This window comes from Camarhynchus parvulus, chromosome 3, assembly GCF_901933205.1.
Source record: "Camarhynchus parvulus chromosome 3, STF_HiC, whole genome shotgun sequence".
Taxonomy (NCBI): domain Eukaryota; kingdom Metazoa; phylum Chordata; class Aves; order Passeriformes; family Thraupidae; genus Camarhynchus; species Camarhynchus parvulus.
In genome coordinates, this window is record NC_044573.1 from 63,035,878 (window position 1) to 63,056,134 (window position 20,257).

The window sequence follows — 20,257 nt, forward strand, 5'->3', positions numbered from 1 at the left end:
CTTGTGTGCATGGCTTTTGCTAATAAACTGTCTTTATCTCAACCCATGAGTTCTCCAGTGGATGAGCAGCTGCATGGGGTTTGGTTGCAGGCTGGGGTAAAACCACAACACATTCTCAAACTAGAATTGTGCTGCAATACAGAAATCCCCAGTTTTGGCAGATGTTGGTTAACCAGGTTTGTATTTCAATTCTTGGGTGTGTTTATAATTTCATCTTCCAATTTCATCATTGCCTCCACCTGGGTTGTAACAAATGCTCTATTATACCCAAGACAAGCCTTTCTGAAATACACCGGCCAGCTTTTAAAACTTAGATGTCTGATGTTTGTCCCAGATCTGTACCTAGGGTCTCATAAAGCTTCTACTAGCTTCACATCATATAGGTTCACTCTTAGACAGTAAAATTAGCTGGAGTCACCTTTTAGCTCCTATTTTGGTCTTTAATCAGAAGGATTAAATTTATCTTTATCAAAACTAATTCAGAGTAAAACAGTAATTTTTAGTAATTGGTTCAATCTCCCTGTTGTTCCAGCTGTCTTTGTTTGCACACTGTGAGCCTTCTGCCCTCTCTGCTTGCTCTTTGCCTGTGTTTGTTTCTGTAGCTGCTGTCCCTCACTTTGGGTAACCAGTGCAAGAGTGCCTTATGCTGCTGCAGACCTTCACTAAATCTTGTGAAGATCTTCTTACAAATTGCTTAAGAGCACTTTGCAAATAAATCTTCCCAGACTGTAGTGTTTGTTGCAGCCCAGAAATTGAAAATCATACTGAGTATTATGTCTGCTTTTTAAATGTCAGTGTGTTGGAAGGAGTTTGTCATCTCTAGCACTACTGTGTGATGTTATGCATAGCTTTGATGCTGAAAGTTGTTTTCTTAGAGGAGACATTACCATTATGTATTTAATCTAGCTTGTATCAAACCATTCTCTCTACGGATGATCAAAATTTTAGAGGTAACTAAATCACCTCAAATATTTGCCAAGAGTGGTTATATCTGTGATGACTCACTAAGGCATGATAGAAAAAAATTCCAATTTTTCTGGGGGAAACGACTTTGGGTTGGATAGGCCACAATATTTTATTCTTCAGCCTAAAGGTGTATTTAATTTTCTGTTTGAAAAAACAAGACAGCTTAGGTCAGAGAAAGAACATACCAGGGACTACCACTCCAGAGGAAAATGTTCTCTAGCCAGCAGAGATAGGCCAATTCTTCCCACTTACAAAAATGTCATCTACTTATTATTTCTCCATAAAATTCAGCTCCAAAAGAATGAAAAAGATTTGCAAATACCATTCATAAGTCAAAACCACTGAAGCATCAAATTATACCAGACTCGTAAAATAGAAGCCTTTTGTAAGATCAAAAGCTATGCAAATTCTGCTTTACAACTCAGGTATATCACGTCAGGAGGATCACAAGAATATAGACTTCAAATTATAAGAAAAAAATTTAAGTATATGTACCATTTTCTGTTCTTATTACAATCATGCATATTCATTAAAAGATTCTTCTTTTTCCAGCTGTCTGCAGCAGCTGTACAAGAAATCAAAATTATTTTGCCTATCCACATTTATTAAAGATAGTTAGGAAGACACAGGACTGATTTAACCTTTTCAATATCCATCCTATAATTTTTGGTAGCTGGCACCCTACCGTTACCTCACAGCCCAGAAGCTGAAACGACAAGTGTTAAGAAGTCAATTGAGATGTAGAAGAGCTTTGAAAAGGCCACTCACAGGATATTCAGCTCCTGCCTTTCCCAGCTAAAAACCACCTACCCATGCCAAAGACTAAGTGCAAAGGCAGAAGAATGAGTGTGCCTACACTGTGGTTTGGAATCAGACAAAAACTTATTCTGCCCACACTCTGAGGTGGAAGGATAGGAGCCAGCTCTCATCTGGAAATTGCATGGACAGACTTGCATAGCAGGGTGGCCCTGTGTTTGAACTAACATGTCCCTCTGGGGCACATATGCAACACAGAGAAGGGAAACATTCCGCTGCACTCTCCATCTAGCTGAAATATTATTCTGAGGCAGTGCAACCTTACGAAATGTCATCCCCAGGAAATACCTTGAAAAAGAGAGGGTGAAGCATAATCAGAGTCTCCTGTCACCCTCCTCCCCTTCACAGAAAGGTTTCCAGCTACTTCATTAATAATACAGACTCCTCAGTAAGGCATCAGATAACTCCAGCCATAACTGGACCAGTTCATAGAATATCAAAACTTATTCTGTTTGCCTTTACATCTCAGCACAGAAGAATATTACAAAGCAGGGAATACATACTTGAACTCTGACTCCGCACAATAGGCAAGTATGGGGAACAGAGAGAAAAACCTGTGAGAAGAGATTTGCAAATTTCCAGAAAAGAGCAATTCCAGGCAGGATATTTGCAAGGATAATGTTGCCTTTTTCCAAATATTAATTTGAGAAAGCACATTCAAGTGTTCTCTCTGTTTGCAGTATGCAATATTTCAGTGCTTTTTCACAGGTTTTTATCAAAGTAAAGAATGATCACTCACTTCTGAGTTTTATGTTTACACCAGAGTGGAGATGAACTCACTAGTCTTATACATAGGCTGATTAGAAGACAGAGCATACAAGGCAGAGAATCAAAACTCCATAGACAGAATTTTAAACAGAACACTGCCTCTTACTATACTTTGTCTTTAACACCAGGCCTTCTATATCTCAAAGAACTTGGCATTTCTTAAGCCAACTGCACAATTAAAGCAGCCTCACACCAAGCAGCAACTTTTGAGATTGGCTTTTTCATCCTCCTCTGTCAGATTCTGTTTGCCTCTGACTCTTCCCATCTTCCTGCAGGTAGAAATGCAGTGCACATGAAGGTGCACATGAAGGTACACATGAAGTGCACATCTGGAGAAGAGTCTGTAAGACCTTTTCTGCATCCCAGATAGTAGAATCAGTGGTTATTTCAAAGGTTTTATTTTCACCTATCAGAGCTGTTTCCTTTGAACTTCTCACTCTAGACAAGTTTAAACTAAAAAAGCAAACTCCACTTTAGGTATGAAGGCTTCAAATTGTTATCTGTGCTTTTTATTAACAAATGATGGCATTCTGGCAGAACAAGTAGAAATATTCACTAAATACTTAATCCTGAAAGAAAAAAAAGTCCATCTTATTCCAAATTCTAGTGATAATATATAATTTAAAAATGTCATCAGAAATCCTTGTAAATGCAGTTCAAACATCATTTGGGGACAGAGAGGCTAAAAAGCATGCAGAGATTTCTCACTGCATGGACTGATTTCATTCACTCACAACCAATTCACCCTCTTTCCTGCCTCAGACTTTTGCCAAAGGCAGCACATAGAGCTAGTGAACTCTTTTGTTTATCACCATCACTGGAAGCAGCATTAATATTGGTTTGTGCCAGATTTTCTGGGCAAATAGGGAGAGGAGAAAATATCCCAAGCAGCACAGCCTGCATCTCCACTTAGTATCCCATGGGTTAACTGACCTCAAATAATCTTAACAAACTTACTGTGGTTTATTGAGACAAGGGCTGTGTTGTCCTACACGTTGTTACAATGGCAGCAGCTTGTGCAGGCACGAGAGTCCAGCAAATCCCCATGCCAGTGCATTTGGCAGTGTTACAAAATCCTGAATGAAACCCTCCAATTTGTGTTGAATTAGCAAGCTTCCTAAAAGCACAGGAGAGAAATTATATTGTATCACACATCACTCTAGTGAAGGTGATTGAGTTCAGTTCTGTAACACATTCACCTTTACACTAAATTAGTAAAGAGGGAAAAGTGGACTGGTCTCAAATACACCACCATCTCTAGGTCTGAGACACAGACAGGTTTTCAGCTTCCACTGGCCAAAGCATGATATTAGAAGTTGAGGAATTTAATCTCTTCAGCAAAGATAGCAATGTTACATAATGGAAAATAGCTCAAACCAGTCAGGCAGCAAAATAGCTTCTATTCAGCCTATATGTTTTCTGATGGGAAACTGGGGAAGTTCAGCTCCAGAACTCCTGACTAAAATGCTCTCTGATGATGTAAATGATCAAGGGCATCTTGATATTAACTTGCTATGGTTGGCCTTATAACACAAAGTTAAGTAACATTTTAAAGCTAACAGGTATGGAGTACTGGTGTACTCACCACAAGACCTTGACCACCACAGTGGAGCTGAGTTGATTTTTTGTGTTTTTAAGTGCCTCATGCACATTATTACCTTAATTTCAAAGATTCTGTGTGCACTATTTGTTCTTCTTTTTCTGCAGCCCTTCTTAATGGCAGCAGATACTTTGAACTTTCAGATTCTGTACGCTCTAAGACATAATTTAAAGAGCAAAGTAATAGATATCTCTGCCACTTCTGCCTCCTTCTTCAGTTTTTGTCCTCTGCCATTTCCAACAATGTGGCACAGATTAAAAATATTTGCAGAATATGAGCATGACATGAAACTTCTCCCATGTTCTGTACTGCACATTATCTGGAGACTTCAGCAAGAAAGTCAGTCAAGATGCTTATTAGGATAGGGGAAGTCCTGTGTTAAAAAAGACACCATCATTTCAATCCTGCTCTCTACTTTCACTGTTCAAATTCACGTAATTTATCTAATTTTTGGAAATGGGAAATGAAACAACCTCTTTTAACATATGTGATGTGGAGTATAGGTATTTTTTTCTCTTCTTAAAGCTTTTCACTGAGTCAAGAACTCATGTACATTCATAATTAAATATTTTTTTACTTTTAAATCAGATATTAATGATATATATGATTCATTCTCAGAAAATTGAATATTCCAGAGGGAAGTACTTCTGTTAAAAGGCACAATCAAGTAAGTATTGGGAGAGAAGAAGATCTATCTATTGCATGGAACAAGAAATAGATAGACAGCCTGAGGAGCTATTCACGTAGAGATGAAAGTCACAAGGATGTGTGTGAATTGAAAAGAACAGATCCATTCATCTCTGTCTCTTTACACCTGGGCTGAATGCTAAGAGCCATCTGTCAAAACTACATGTGAGGCAATAAGAGCATTTTGTTTATCTTTGAATAAATTAACAGCCTCAGACAGGATTTCAGCAGCAGCATGCTAAGTTAAGTCAATTTCCTCACAATTCACCCTGGCAGTTGTCCTTTCTGAGAAACCCCAAGAGGGCTTTTGATGGGTATTCCCAGAGGTGGAAGGAGAAAATATAGAAGGTATTTGAAAATTGGCTCTTCCCTTTCAGTATTGTCTTTCTTACTGTCACAGTTGTCCTTTCAGAGCAGACAGCTGTTGTGTTTCTGAAGCAAGAACCAGGCTAAGTGGATGTGGTGGGCTGACCCTGGCTGAGTGCCAGGCACCCACTAAAGCTGCTCTATCACTTCCCTCCACAAGTGGACAGGGAACAGAAAATATAATTAAAGGTTCAGGAGTTGAGATAAGCACCAGGAGAGATCACTCACCACATGCTGTCACAGGCAAAACAGACTTGAATTAGAGATATTAATTGATTTTATTGTGAAGAAAAACAGAGCAGGATAATGAGAAGTAAAATAAGAACTTAAAAACACTTTCCCCCCACCTGTCCCTCCTTCTCAGCTCTACTTCCTCCCCCTCAGTGACACAGGGAGACGGGGAATGGGTATTAAGGTCAGTTCATGACACATTGTTTCTGCCACTGCTCAGGGAGAAGAGTCCTTCCCCCAATCCAGCATGGTCCATCCTAGGGAGATAGTTCTCCATGAACTGCTCCAACATGAGTCCATCACACAAGCAATGGTTCTTCACCAACTGCCCCAATATGGAGCACTTTTCCATGGTCCTTCAAGGACAGGCTGCTTCAGTGTGGGTCCCCCATGGGATCACAAGTCCTGCCAGGAAACCTGCTCCAGCATGGGTACCTCTCTCCATGGGTCTGCAGGTCCCTACCAGGAGCCTGCTCCAACATAGGCCTCCCATGGGGTCTCAGCCTCCTCTCAGGCATCCACCTGCTCCAACATGAATCTCCTCCTTGGGCTGCAGGTGGATCCCTGCATCCCTGTGGAGCTCCATGGGCTGCAGAGGCACAGCCTGACTCACCATGGTCTGCACCGTGGGCTGCAGAGAAATCCCAGCTCTGGTGCCTGGAGCGCCTCCTGCCCCTCCTTCTGCACTGACCTTGGTGTTTGCAGGGCTGTTCCTCCCACATATTCTCACCCTGCTCTTCTCTGGTCCCAGTTACAACTGTGCAGTAACTTTTTTTCCTTCTTAAGTCTGTTACCCCAGAGGCATCATAACATTTCTGATGTGTTCAGCCTTGGCCAGTGGCACATCCATCCTGAAGCCAGCTGGACTTGGCACTGCTGTACATGGGAGAAGCTTCTCATAACTTCTCAGAGAAACCACCCCTCTAACATCCCCACAACCCAAACCTGTCCACACAAACCCAACACACTGGTCCTACTAGAAATTTTTTAGGACTGTTCCACTAAAGGAATGAGTTATTCTGGAAAGCAGTGAATCTGCCAAATTTGACACATCTGAACATCACTATGGCCAACATCATCACTGATGGAAAGAGTGTTTCTACATATAAAGTCAAGGGATCTATTACTGGAGAGATCCAAATATGCTCACAAGTGTGCAAATCCTTTAACATACCAGTGAGGCCTCCAAAGAAGATAAAATAAATACCATTTCTGGTGTTTGGAAACACAGGAACTGTAAATTAGTTATTACATATGCTGTAAATTATACACGAATTAGGGCAAGTTATTTAGCTTTCATCCTTCTCTTGAAGAAAGTAGGAAAAATTGTTTTCATATTGTCTAGCAAATATTCTACTACTAAATTATTATATTTCTCTGATGTACTCCATAACCTGTATGCTATGAATCTCTTCAGTCATTGTCACAAAATGACAATGAACTCTAAGCAATGCTGTAATCTAAAAATAAGCAATCCTGTGTATCAAAAATAAAAGACTTTCCAGAGCTGCAGAATGGACCAAGGACCAATAAAAGGCCAGTAAACTTTGTAATAAGAGAGTTTTGGGTGGGAAGAAATGGGCAAAATTGCCTGGAGAAAAGACTGGAGAGGAAATAGCACCAGAGGAAATGTTTGATATTCATCCTCCTGGAAGCATGGCCTTATAATTACAGTACGGATCTCAAATGAGCCAAGCTGAGTTCCTACCTCTTCCACAGATTTCTGGCACAGCCTTGACTAATTAAACAAATCCTTTTGTACCACAGAATAGGCAAGCGTAACAGTAGCCCTCCCCATTGTCTCGTCATGTCTAGTTAGACTGTTAAAATTAGTTGTTTCTTATAAAGTATGACTTCTTCCCTTTTAAGCTTTTACAAGTCCACTCAACACAGTTGGTGTAAAGGCTTTAAGTTTTACAAGTAGAAAACAAGGTGGAGAAGGACTTTACTGTGCCTTGTTATTATTCAAGTCTCTTGCTGGAGTGAGTGTAGGAGTTTTTCTTGTCAGAAGAAAAGGACAGATTTTGCAGAATGACAAAATTCTAAGACTGGCTTTGCCATCTCAGCAATGCAAATGAAAAGCAGAGAATTTGCACATGAAGTGGTAGGAGCAGCAGTACTGCTGGGCCCTCCATGGAGAAGTGGCACAGACTGAGAGCATCCTGGCACCCTTGACCCTTTATCTGCTGTGTGATTCTGGTTATTTTTAGCAATCCCCTTGTGGAAGGGCAGAGAATAAATTGTTGTTTGGCAGCTTATGACAGGAATTTCAGTATACAACATTACCATAAACTAAAGAGCATGGATACTGAGCACAGAGGGAGAGACAGTATAAGGTTTCCTGACTCATGCTCAGTGATGAAATTTCCCCTGTGTGAGCTGTAAGCAGAAAAATCTGAGCATGCTAACACAACCTCAAATATTTTTTTCAGACTGAATCAATTAGGCTGACCTTACCTGGGTCCTCACACAAATTAAGAATAACCTATGTTTGTGTGACCCCCACACAAATCTAGAAGGGCAGTTTGAAATGTCATTATGCCTTTCTTGTTTACAAAATGCCTTTTGTAGCCTCTGGGTACAGGTAATCTCTTCTCTTCTTCACTCAGCAGAAAAAAAAAACGAACCAAAAAGATTACAAAATTATTTGTATGTACCTATTAATGCATCTTGACAGTAATAACTCATGCAATTAACCCTCAGTACTGGAGAAAGTATTTCATGGTGCTCTGTTTTCTACAGTCAATGAATACACTATCATTATATTGGTAGCTTACAACAGGCACATTTTTCTTTGGACTTGAAGGTGTAACCATAGAATAATACCTGATTTGTTATTTCTTGATTTACTGTTTGTTATTTGCCTTCTTACCACAAAACTCAACTCCATAGTATTTTCTTGAATATTCCAGGTCTGAGGACCTTCATCTAAAGAACCTTAAATAGTCTGACCTGACAAATATAAAATTTCAATTTCTGAATTTGAAACGTAAATTTAATCCTATTGAGTCCCCCAGGCATTTAGTGCTTCCAATTACTTGGAATTTTGTCAGCCTGGGGTCTAGGAAAGAGCAATTGTCTTCTGAAGTATACACTGATGGTCTTGCCACACATAAAGGTCTAGAACCCACAGTTTTCTCCATCTGTAATAGTAGATGGACAGTTTACATAGCTGAGCACAGGAAATTCCACACTCCTGTCTCTCAAGTGAGTTCTGGAACTTAAAGTGATTAACTATACGCAAGATGAATATGTGTTGTTTTTTGGGGTTTTTTTCTGTTTACTTTTTCCTACTACTGAAATTCTTTTCCCTGGGCTTCACAGGAGGGATATGCCTACAACATACTTCTGAAGGGGTACTTAAGCACCTGTAGGTCACCTTTACCTCTATGTCTTCTCATTCCTGGACTATCCCACTGGCCTGTGGTGGTGCTTAGAAAACCCCATACAAATTGCAACAGCCAACCTCTGGCTTTAGTTACGAAGTTCCCTCACAATAACATGAACTGTATCATAGTTTCTGATATATTCAGCTTCTTTGTCAGCAAGATACTCAGCTGCAAGGCTCGAGATGTTTGCACCTTCAGATGTGACTCTGGCCACAGTGGTTGTCACAGGGAGGCTGAAGCAGTGCATTTGTGCATGGATGAGATGTGTCACACTCTCATTAGCAATGTCATTACATACTCAATACAGGAAAATGCTTTGCACCAAAGAGATTTTAAAGCAATCAGACTGTTTCAAAGGAGACCCTGGCCCATTATAGATAAGATTAGGCAGCTGATGGGTTTTAGAAGAGAGAATATATTGCACAGGCTGTCTCTTTTTGTCTTTCTGGGTATTTCTAAAATGACTTTTTCAAAATGGGACAAATACATGAGAAGTATATACGACAGGGTAATGGTACAGCATTGTTTTCTTTAGTTGGCTTCAAGAAGTGTTTTGATAAATATTCATAGCAGATCACAGTCTTTTCCCTGTTCTACATGTATTCACACCTGCCTGGGTAAAGAACAGCCCTGATTATCATAAAACCCAAGCCTTTCTTATCTGAGTAAGATAATCCCCCTAGAGATCAAACACCATATGAGATTTAATATTCACACAGGTATCAGTAGAGAAGAAGGAACAGGTATAAAGACAGAACAACTTTGGATTTTAGGAGAATCATATGTTTTAAGGAGCTATACCAAAGATTAAACTTGTTTACTCTGACATTACTTTAGAGTTTGGTTGTGGACTTCTGTAAGAAAAAGACTAAAACTGATTTATTCTGCTACAGATATGGTGGTCCAAACATCCATTTTATTCCTAAATTGCTTAATCTATTCCTAATTTCATTAAATTCTTCACTTAAAAATCTCATATTCCATCAAATGCAATTCTTTTAGGCAATATGCACTACTTAATTTTTTTTCAAGTATTTAAAATAAATAAAAAGGGTTTTTATAAAGGTACATTGCAAGCTCTCTTTTGGTGAGCTTGGAATGTAGTTAGTACAGGCAGTGCTAAATTTAAGTCAACTTTGCCTTCCTCCCTTTACTGTGCCCATTAGAGAGTCTCTATTTAGCCGCCTTTTTGCTTTTCTCCCTTATCTGAAGATCTTGTGGACTTAGGATTGGGCACCCTAAATATTCTTCCTTGAACTGTTCCAAAAAGGTAAAGAATTTTTCATTTCTGAGAATTTCCCTGGAACCTCATTGGTCCTCTTTCACTTAGGGTCTACAAGGCTTAGTCATAAACATACTCATGTCAGAATGCTCCCTCATTTTCCCGCTTGAGTCAGACTGATGCATATTCCAGTTGGAGTGATAGATGCATCAGAGACAGAGAATCAGGAGGAATGTAAGAGACTTTAATGGATGGAACTTTAAATTAGGTTTCAAACCCCAAAATTTTGTTTAAGCAGTTTTGTTAATTCTTCTGGTCCCAAGAGCTTTTACATGTAACTACACCAAAAAAAGGGAAAAAAATTGCATTTGGAGAATCTACTAGAATATTCATTTTGGGTCATAAGAAATGAGGTTAGAATCCCTTTAAACATTATTTCCTACTTGTTTTTAATGCAGCTGAAAATCTGGGGTGGGGGGGGATGTTTGTTGTCTGAGTTGGACATATGGCATTGTCATCTAGTGTTCAGAACCAGCAGTTATTAATGCACATTTTATTTCAGATTTTGCTGGATTTTTAGCAGGGCAATATATTGTTCTCACCAGTGAAATTTCAACATGCACAGAATGAACACAAGCATTATGGCTGTCAGGAATCTTGCTATGTCAGCCTTCTTCCTACACTCAGCTCTACATCTCTGCTTGCACAGCTGTGAGTCTATTCAGAAGAAAACTTCTGAAAAAACTATAGATCCAAAACATCTGTGGTTTTCCAAAAGCTGTTAAAAGTCATAGACTTACTCTTAATTATAACATATATTTGGCGGGTGAATAAAGAGGTTAAGGTGGCTTATGTGATAAGCTCAATAAAAAGACTTGCAAGAGCAGCTTAGTGTAATTCTACAAGTTAACTTATGCCAAAGGAGTAATGTAAAAAGGAGGTATGCCTTGGACTTGTCCATCCAGCCATTGATATTCCAATAAGATGATGTTCCTGCAAAAATCCATGTGAATATGAAAAGCTTTTTAGTCCAGGGTTTATTGTTGTTGTTTGTATTAAAGGAGCTTTGTTTCTATTACGGTTCACCCAGCCTCTTTTCATATGCAGAAGCAAGTATATTTGCATATGCAATAGATGATTTGTCATAGATGGATTTTTTTCCCCATTATTGATAAGCTACAGGTTTTTTAAAGGTACTTCCATGCATGGATGGAAAAGAAGTAGTGCTGGTGAGGTGACCAGTCGCCTCAAAGAGAATTCAGACAGAAAAAAAAAAGTAAATAATCCATAACATAAAATGGATTTGCTGTTTGGCAAATGCTTGCAAGTAATGATTGTTTCTATAAAAATCTGGATCTGCTTATGAACAGGAAAGAAAAGGGCTACACTCATTCAGATAATTCATGGTAGCACTTTGACAGAGATAATAGAAAGTGTCATTACCCTTGAAAGAAACTACAATAGATGTGGTATTTTCTTGAGGATATAAACTGTTATTGCATTGTTCATAAACTCCAGGAGCATTACAATTTTAACAGATCAAAAAGTTAAACAAATCTATCATAAATATCTTCTGTGCCTAGAGGTAGGTCAGAAGTACAGAGAAAAACAAGGCAAGCTAATCCAATTTTACGAGATTAACAAATCTCCATTAATGACAGAAAAAGCTTGTAGATAAATTGCAAAAATGGATCAAATTGAATTGCTAAGACCTTGAGACCCATTTTTTTCTGCAGTTTAAAAAAAAAGCTAGATAAAATTTTAAAATATTGCTTGACCCAGTAAATTCTTCATTTTAAACACTGTTATTTTTTCTGGTCTCCATTAAAAGAAGACAGTGTTTTAGTTTCTAGTATTTATTTAAACAAATTAAAATTGCCTAATCACTTGGAGCTGTCTCTAATCTAGTATTAACACCTTATTCTATTCACGCACTTATTCAAAGATACCTATGCAAATAAAAATATGCTTTGACTACAAACAACAGACAATTTCCAGGGTAAGTATTGCCACACCATAACACCAAACAAATGAGGCCTTGGGTCTTTTCTATCCAGCAGAATAGAAGAATTCTGGCACCAAACTGTCAATAAAGTGTAAGAGAGGAAGTTCAGACTTAGAAAGGACAGTGACCTGCTGGAGGGAGCCCAGAGGAGGGCCATGAAGATGATTAGAAGGATGGACCAACTCTCCTGTGAGGTAAGGCTGAGAGAATTGGGATTCTTCAGCCTGAAGAGGACTTGGTGTGACCCAGTTGTGGCCTTCCAGTACTTGAAGAGAGCCTACAAGAAAGGGAAAAAACTTTTTACAAGGTCATACAGTGATAGGGCAAGGGGAAAGGGCTTCAAACTGAGAGTAGGTTTAGATTAGATATGAGGAAGAAATTCTTCACTGAGGGTGGTGAGGCACTGTAACAGGTTGCCCAGAGAAGTTGTGGATGCCCCATCCCTGGGAGATTTTCAGGTCAGGTTGGATGGGGCTGTGAGCAACAAATCTAGTGAAAGGTGTCCCATGGTGAGGAGGGTTGGAATGAGATGATCTTTAAAGTCCCTTCTAACTCAAGCCAGTCTATAGTTTTATGATTCTATGAAAGTTTATTTTCCCCTCATAAGAGCATATATTATATTGTCTGTTGATTTTATATGTAGAGCTTTACCATTGTTCTGAGTAAGATATTCCATTACATAGGCATGGTAGTAGCAATTAATGAGATGTATTAGACAAAGAACAAACAAACAGTGATAGTTTGTTTTTTTAAATAAGATTTGAAATGGAGCAGGGAATGAAAACTAACTAATTATTGATCCTCCTACCTGCAACAGGATTTCATGCAAGAAAAATATGCATAGCTTGGATGGAGCAGTTCTCCCTTGTCTTAGGAAAATTTTTCTTTTTGAGATGCAGTCTCCAGTTAAATGGAGCTAACACTCAACAGGTTTAAATATAGATTAAATCAATGTCTTTATGAATACCTTAATTTTATAATAATTTTTTAAGCTTCTTGGCTTTTACCTTTCTTTATCTTGGATTCTCAGTGCACTATTTCATGTGCTTCGGAGAAGCATACAGCCACTATTGCAAGCCTCAGTACATTGGAAGCATTCCTCATTAAGCCTCAAACAGTAATAATTTAATTATTATACACTGTTTGATTGTAGTAGCAGAAGAATAGGTGAAACCCTTCATTATGCATGAGCTGAACGTAGATGGTGTCTTCTTGTTATACAGAGATAATACAAATTATTCAAATTCTTCTTGACTGATTCAAAAATCTAGATAGCATATCAGAGAACTTCAGTGACCTAAATTCTCAACTTTACACACTCTCTTTTTTTGAGGGTTTTTTTTTTTTGAGAGCAGTTAATTTTAAGGATATGGAAGTGAAGTGAACAATCCTAATCCAGAGCAAAATTAAATTTGGTATTCAAGTGTCAAATGCAATCAGTCTAATTTAATGAATGCTTGTTGAAAAAAACAGCTTACCAAAATATGCATGAATATCATGGACTTTTCTTTCACCTTGTTGATGAGTGGCTCAGTATATGCAAATTACTTCATTATGTTCCATTACCTGGGAAAATTTTCAGGAAGTAACCATTTTGAAGCAATCCTACATGCTCATAGTTTCTTAGAAGAGGGTGAAAGCTCAGAGAAAATGATGTAGTTCATCTTCCCTTATTCTCACAAATCCAAAAGCTCATCTCTGTAGAGTATGAGATGAAGAAAGTACTCTTGGCCTCAACCACTCAGAATGTGACTGCCTGGCTACTCCAAAGAATGAAGAACACTGAGAAAAAACGTGCTGCAGAAAGAGCAGGGGGGAAAGAAGCATTAGTTCAATTTGGGGTTTGTTTATTTCAGAGTTTACTGTCAGCATGAGCTGGAACCAGGAGATTGTCTTAACAGACCTGTCTGCTGTTACTCTCTCCAGAAGAGTAATTATATAATACAGATAAAAATGGATTTTAAAAATATATTTGTGAAGGGATTGAAATGCTGCTTGTTTTATGGGACAACATTTGGAAAGAGGTGGAACTTACATTGTATTGACCATTGGGAAAATGGAATCATGGTGACACCTGGAAAACAGTGGTTCATTTTGCCTTGAGTCCTGCCCCCCAGGTGAATGTCACCAATGATGCTATGTGGCTTTGAGAGGTCTTGTTCTTTTGTCCCTAGAGGTCTACATCAGAATCAGACAATTTAGCTTAATCTGTGAATAGAGACAGGGAAGCCCATCTTGCAAACATAGAAAGATGTTTTATCTTTCCATGTTTGCAAGGATACCATGTGGTGTAGATCTGCATGAAGTCCTAAGTGGTCCCTCTGGCTACCCTTGGCAGCCTAAATGACATCTGTCAGTTGTGGGGGCAGCAACTCCCCTGTCACTATGTGAGGAAGGAAATTTGCTTGTCTGTGGTGGTGCTGAGTTCAGACCTGACTGTGGCTCTGCCACAAGGGCAGATTACTACAGATTAGGAGAGTATTCAGCTCCTCTTCCTAAAAGGATTTGTCAGTGAGTGACACCCATTTATGGAGCTAGAGGCAAGGAGCACGAGGTGGAACTGCAGGCAGACCAGGGCAAGGCAGGGATGGGATGCAGAATGGGACTTTCAGGCCCTTCACCATACAGAGGAAGGAAGCAAGCAAGCGAGATCTCTGTAAATCAGACACTAGAGATCAGAGTTCCTGCCAGCAGGGAGTGAAGCCATATGTATCAAACTGGGCAGAATGGCTTTTAGCACAGCCGCAGCTTGCCCGCAGGGTCTTGAAATAGCATCTTTGAAATGCTACTCCCACGTATACACAGTGGTCTCCTGATGTAAAAGATACCTTACCTCAGAAGAGCAAGATGTTTCTGCATTCCTAAATATTCCAGCATTAAATGTAATATTTCAGTATTAATCTTTCATGTGAGTTTGTACAGAAACATCAGAAAGATGTGAAAGTTCCAAGACAGAGATAGAATGTTGAATTTAGAAACCAGTTAAATAGCTCTTTATATAGAATCTGGAAAAGGTATCCTAAATACGGGTGTCCTGTTGTCTTCATACATCTTTGTGTTCTACTAATGTCCCTGTTTATTTTAAAAATACACTCAGTCTTGCATTTCCCAAATGGATATGCCTATCTCCAAGGTACTGCAAGGAAATGACAGAACTTCAGTCCAGTGCACAGCACCCTTCGCTGCTTGGCACTCCAGATAAAGAACGACAGATAAATACTTATCTGCTTTGTAGCAGCAGTCAGAATGCTGACTTTTTACAAGAATATAGTACAGCAAAGTATGTACCTGAGGAACCAGACATATTTGCAGTTTATTTCCTAACATCAACTTCAAAACCAGTAAAAAAAAATAGAAAGTTTTTTAAAGTGTCAGGTGTCATCCACAATTAACTTATTTTCCTTCCTTGTCTTTGTAATTCATTACTGCCCCACTGCTGCAAATCCCACATAACACCTACTTGCTATTCTCCCTAAACATTTTGGCAGGGGGCTGTAGTGGATGCTTCTCACTCATCTTTCTTGCTCCTTGTAGTCAGCCTGCCCTACCATATCAGGTGTCATGAGGCCATTCATTCTCACTGCCTTCAAAGACTCCACAAATTAAACAGCAGCTTTCTGTAAACTAACACTTTTAAATTACTTCTCTTCACACTCTTCAGCATAATTCTGCTTTGCTAAAATTTCAGGACAGATCTCAATGATTTCCCTGCCTGAACAAGTTACCTGTTCCCTCACAGCAGGATAAAACCAGTAAAAAACACCAATCCACAAGAAATTTCTCTCAAAAAACAGGCCAGTGCACTTTCACTTGAGTTTCCACAAAACAGATGCTTAGGAAGAAAACACAAGAAATGTTTTTTGAGAGCATCAAAACTAACTGAATTATTCTCTGATTTTGATGAAATCAGAACATGATGAAAATAGGTTTACTTTGTTTTCAGAACAGACCAAAGACAAGCAGAAAAATGTTTACAGTATTCAAAAAAGTAACTATGTATTCATGGATTTCATAAGGACAGGCAGAAAAAGGTATAAAAGCAAGAACCTTTATGAGGTGTGTGGACATAAAAAATAATATGAAAAAGGTTAAATTTAATTAGATTTTGGGCCACAAACCCTGAGTGACCTTTTGTTTAAGTAAGATAATTTTGTTGATCACTTCTATTGTCATTGATGATAGCAGCGTTGTTCATAGAACATAATTTTGGGTATGGTAAAAGGTGGTTCAATGGATCCAAAATCTACTCTCTTCTTGGATTCCCTGAAATAATGATTAGGCAAATACAGTACTTGACCTTCCTGTTTGTCAATGTAAACTAAATCTCGAGCCACAGTCAAAAACAGAGAACAAGAATGAAACTCAGCACTTTCAGTGCTTTGAACCGATGTCACATTAGGGCACACAATCAGAATTCCAACGTGAGGCCAGAAGCAGAGATACAACATACTATTTCATGGACCCCACAAGAATTTAAAGAAATAATAAGAAAGAAACCAGCAGCAATGTTTTAGTAAGTGCTGCTTGGCTTTACAGTGGAAGAAAATTTAGTTGGTAGGATTGCAAGATCACATCTAGGAAATGACTGTCTCCAAGCCAGGGCAGCTATAAAAGGTTGATACTTCAGGAAAGAAAATCAGAGTGACAGCCCTTCCACTGAATACATTGACAGTTTAAGAAACTGTTCTTGTGGACAGTTAAGCTCATGTTCACTGAGCAATGAGTAAGCAGACAACAGACCTGGCCTAAGACCTGGGAAACCACCAGTAAGAATGGTGAACTGCATATGTGACTGAGCATCAAAGGAGTGCTGCCAAATTATCCAGGGTCAGCATGAGTAATGCACTATGCCAGAAGGGAGTGATTGAAATATTTTCTAAAAATCCTCTTTTAAGTGATGAAAAATCAGAAAATAGCTGAATTATAAGACTGAATAAAATAATTGTTGCTGATTTCAGACACAATATTTGGAGTCATAGATATTAATTACTGCTCTCAGCACTGCAAAGTTCCTTGGCTGTAGTAGAAGTGAATACTCACACACTGTCAACCCACCTTAAAAATATGAGAGAAAAGGAAGTCTTCTGTGAACTGATTTTATGTGAGGTAGTTAAAAGGAATGGTACAAGAAGTCACCACTGGTCACACCAGCAGATGCCAGAATTCATCTTTCACAACTTGAGATGTCAAGAAATTAGGTCTCTGAATCTAAACTATGCACCTTCAGCTTATGTAATAATCAATGGGGGAAAAATACAAGCACTGTCCGAGTGCAATTCATCTAAACTGTCTCACATATTTGCCTCAGATATTGTCACAAATGAGTGTTTCAGGTCACTCAAAAAATGAGATCCTTGCATCCTGTAACTACCTGAAGGAAAATTGCCTAAGCAAAAATCTCAATGTTGTGGTAATCTGACATAATTTCATTATCTTTTAATAAATTTTTGCTTGACAGTTATGGGCTTAAAAGTTCATGATAAAGGAAGAATCAGGGAAAGCTTGTCTCCAAGATCTGACAGGGTGCCTCCCCCTCTCTTGCAATAACTATGGTGAAAGTGAGGTAATAGCAGTAACAGTAGTTCTGAAAAATTAAAATAATAACACAGTGGCCATTAGACAACTCACAAAAAGCATGAGGAAGGGAAAAGTTGAAAATATGTTCTGTACCTATTCTGTACAGTATTTATTAATATTAAATTAGACTGACAGATGAGGAAAAAAATAAAATGTTTCCTGAAAATTAGCTTCTTCATCTTCCTGCCTTGGTTTTACTAGACACACTGTTTTCTGTTAAATACTGGTAAAACTAAGAGTGTTCTTTATATGACAGATATAAAAGATTCTATAAATTCTATAGCAAATTGGTATTTTCTCACCAAGAATGAAAGAAAAATATATTTTTGGTCGCAAGCGGTTTATGAATAGTTCAGATCTTAGGTTAGGCAGGAGTATATTATAAACTCCTACCTTCTTATGTCCCAGCAGATCCAAATGCTATTTACTTTCCCTGTAATTTTAAAAATTACTAAAAATTTGAAAGCTCCTATTGTTTTTTCAGTCTGTAAACTGTATACTATAGTCAGTGCATCATTTCAAAAATACCCAATTATAAATCCACTTCTAAACAACATCTCAAGTTTTTGCTTTAGGAAGCTGGGAGTTTGAGAGTTTACAGGAATCCTCTACTGTGATGTGCATTAGATGAGAAATACTAATTATTAAAACTTTAATATTATAGTCTGGTTTTCAGAAATTCAAAAGGTATTTAATCCCTTCAGTATTTCCTTCATAAGGACTCATGGCTGCATTTTATGCATTCTGAACTTAAAATGCTTCACCCCATTCCTCGATGATTTTTTTTTTCATTTCTGCTACTGTTATTACCTGAGGCAGAAATGGATACATGTGAAAGACTTGCTGCCAGCAGTTGCCCCAGTTCATTCGTTTTCCATACAAATGTGTACACACACACACCCATACCTTTGAGGGTTTAATCGCTGACATCTAATGCACAGGCACATATCGGCACACATCCTGAAAAATCAGCCTTGCTGAATTTCATTTGCACAGAGGACAGGACTTGAGGCAACACACAGATTGACTATATTTCTTCTACAGAAGAGATATATTTGCATATATGGGAGTTGATCTTACTCAAAATGTTTGAATACTGTTCAGTCCTTCGCAGTTTTCCTTCTTGGTCAAAGTCAGGAGTCAGTGCCTTAAAAAACAATGTGGTAGACAAACATTTTTTTTTTATTCATGCCTTTGCTAGTTTTTATCATTCCAGAATGTAAACTAAGACTTTTTAAAACATTGTCTTAAAGCAAGTCAGTCATATGATTTAGGCATGGATGAAATTAGTTATGGAGAGTAAAGACAGAAAGTACAATGGAACTGATAAAGGAGCCTGATATCTTGAGCCTGATATCTTAAGCCTAATCAAGCAGAAGTCATGGGTGATAACCGCTCTCTGATGTGACCAAGACACATGTTGTAAAACTTCGTAATGATTAGCAAGTAACTGACGCCATGAAAAATGTGTAACCAATAGGAAATTTTTACCAAAAATAGAATCCTGTATATGTGTCGTACAAGTAAGCCCTGTATAAACCCTTTGTATTCTCAATAAAATCAGCTTCTGATCCAGCTCAGTCATCCCCATCTCTCCATCGCCAATAACTAGTGATGAAAGTCTACAACTTAATTTTTTCCCAAAATCCACCTTTTGAAAAACAGATATTAATGAGGTGAAAAGAGAGAAATAAAATTGAAGGAGATGAGGTGGTAGAGGAAAAGGTGTATACACTGGGCTTTGTAAAATTTATACACTGCTTTGTTTATTGACACCATAATCTTACATTTAAGTATATTTAATGCTTTCTTATGGTTGATATTTTCCCTTTATATTTCTTCAGCATATTGGATATGCATACAACCTCCCTACATTCTTTCCTTATGTTCAGAAACCAAAAACTTCTGATTGTTGCATTTACATCTTTGCAAAGATATTTTCAACAAAGCAAAGAGTGGTAATCCCAAGTTAATGACATGCTCAGAGTTCATTTGCCTTGTCTGCAGAGCTTCCCATTGACCCTAAGGTATTTGTGTGGAAAGAAGTTTTAATTGCTTCATATTGCAACATGCCATTTTGTGTTTGTGGATGAAGACTTACCAGAGTGCACAAAACCATCTTTATTTCTGTTTCCCTGTACATGGCACCTAGGAGACCTGGAAAAATTAACAACCACAGGCTTCTGCAAAGCTGCCTGCTTCACCTCGAGCGGATTTCAGCCAGGAGTGTAATTGTAGGACGCTGGTCCCAGACCATTTCTCCCTTTCATCTTCTGGTGCATGTATGTGCCAAGTAATGGTGCATCCATTTTGCACTTCAAATCCTGTGTACTCACATGTATACACCCACTTCTGGTGTTTCCCACCTCACACACACACCTGGGGAGCATGTAAGGGAGAATTTGAATTTATACATTTCACAGATATGTTTTAATTACTGTATACCCATACAGGAGTTTCCAAAAATGTTGGTGCTTTTATAGAAATCAGCCAAGAATTTCTGGGGTTTCATCATTTCTGTGTGAGTTAGCACATGTAGGGAATTACAGTCATTATAATAAAAAGGATTTTTTGTACCCTTTCTTCCTAAAGTATGAAATTTCCAGGGACTGTGAGGACAACAGTCAGTC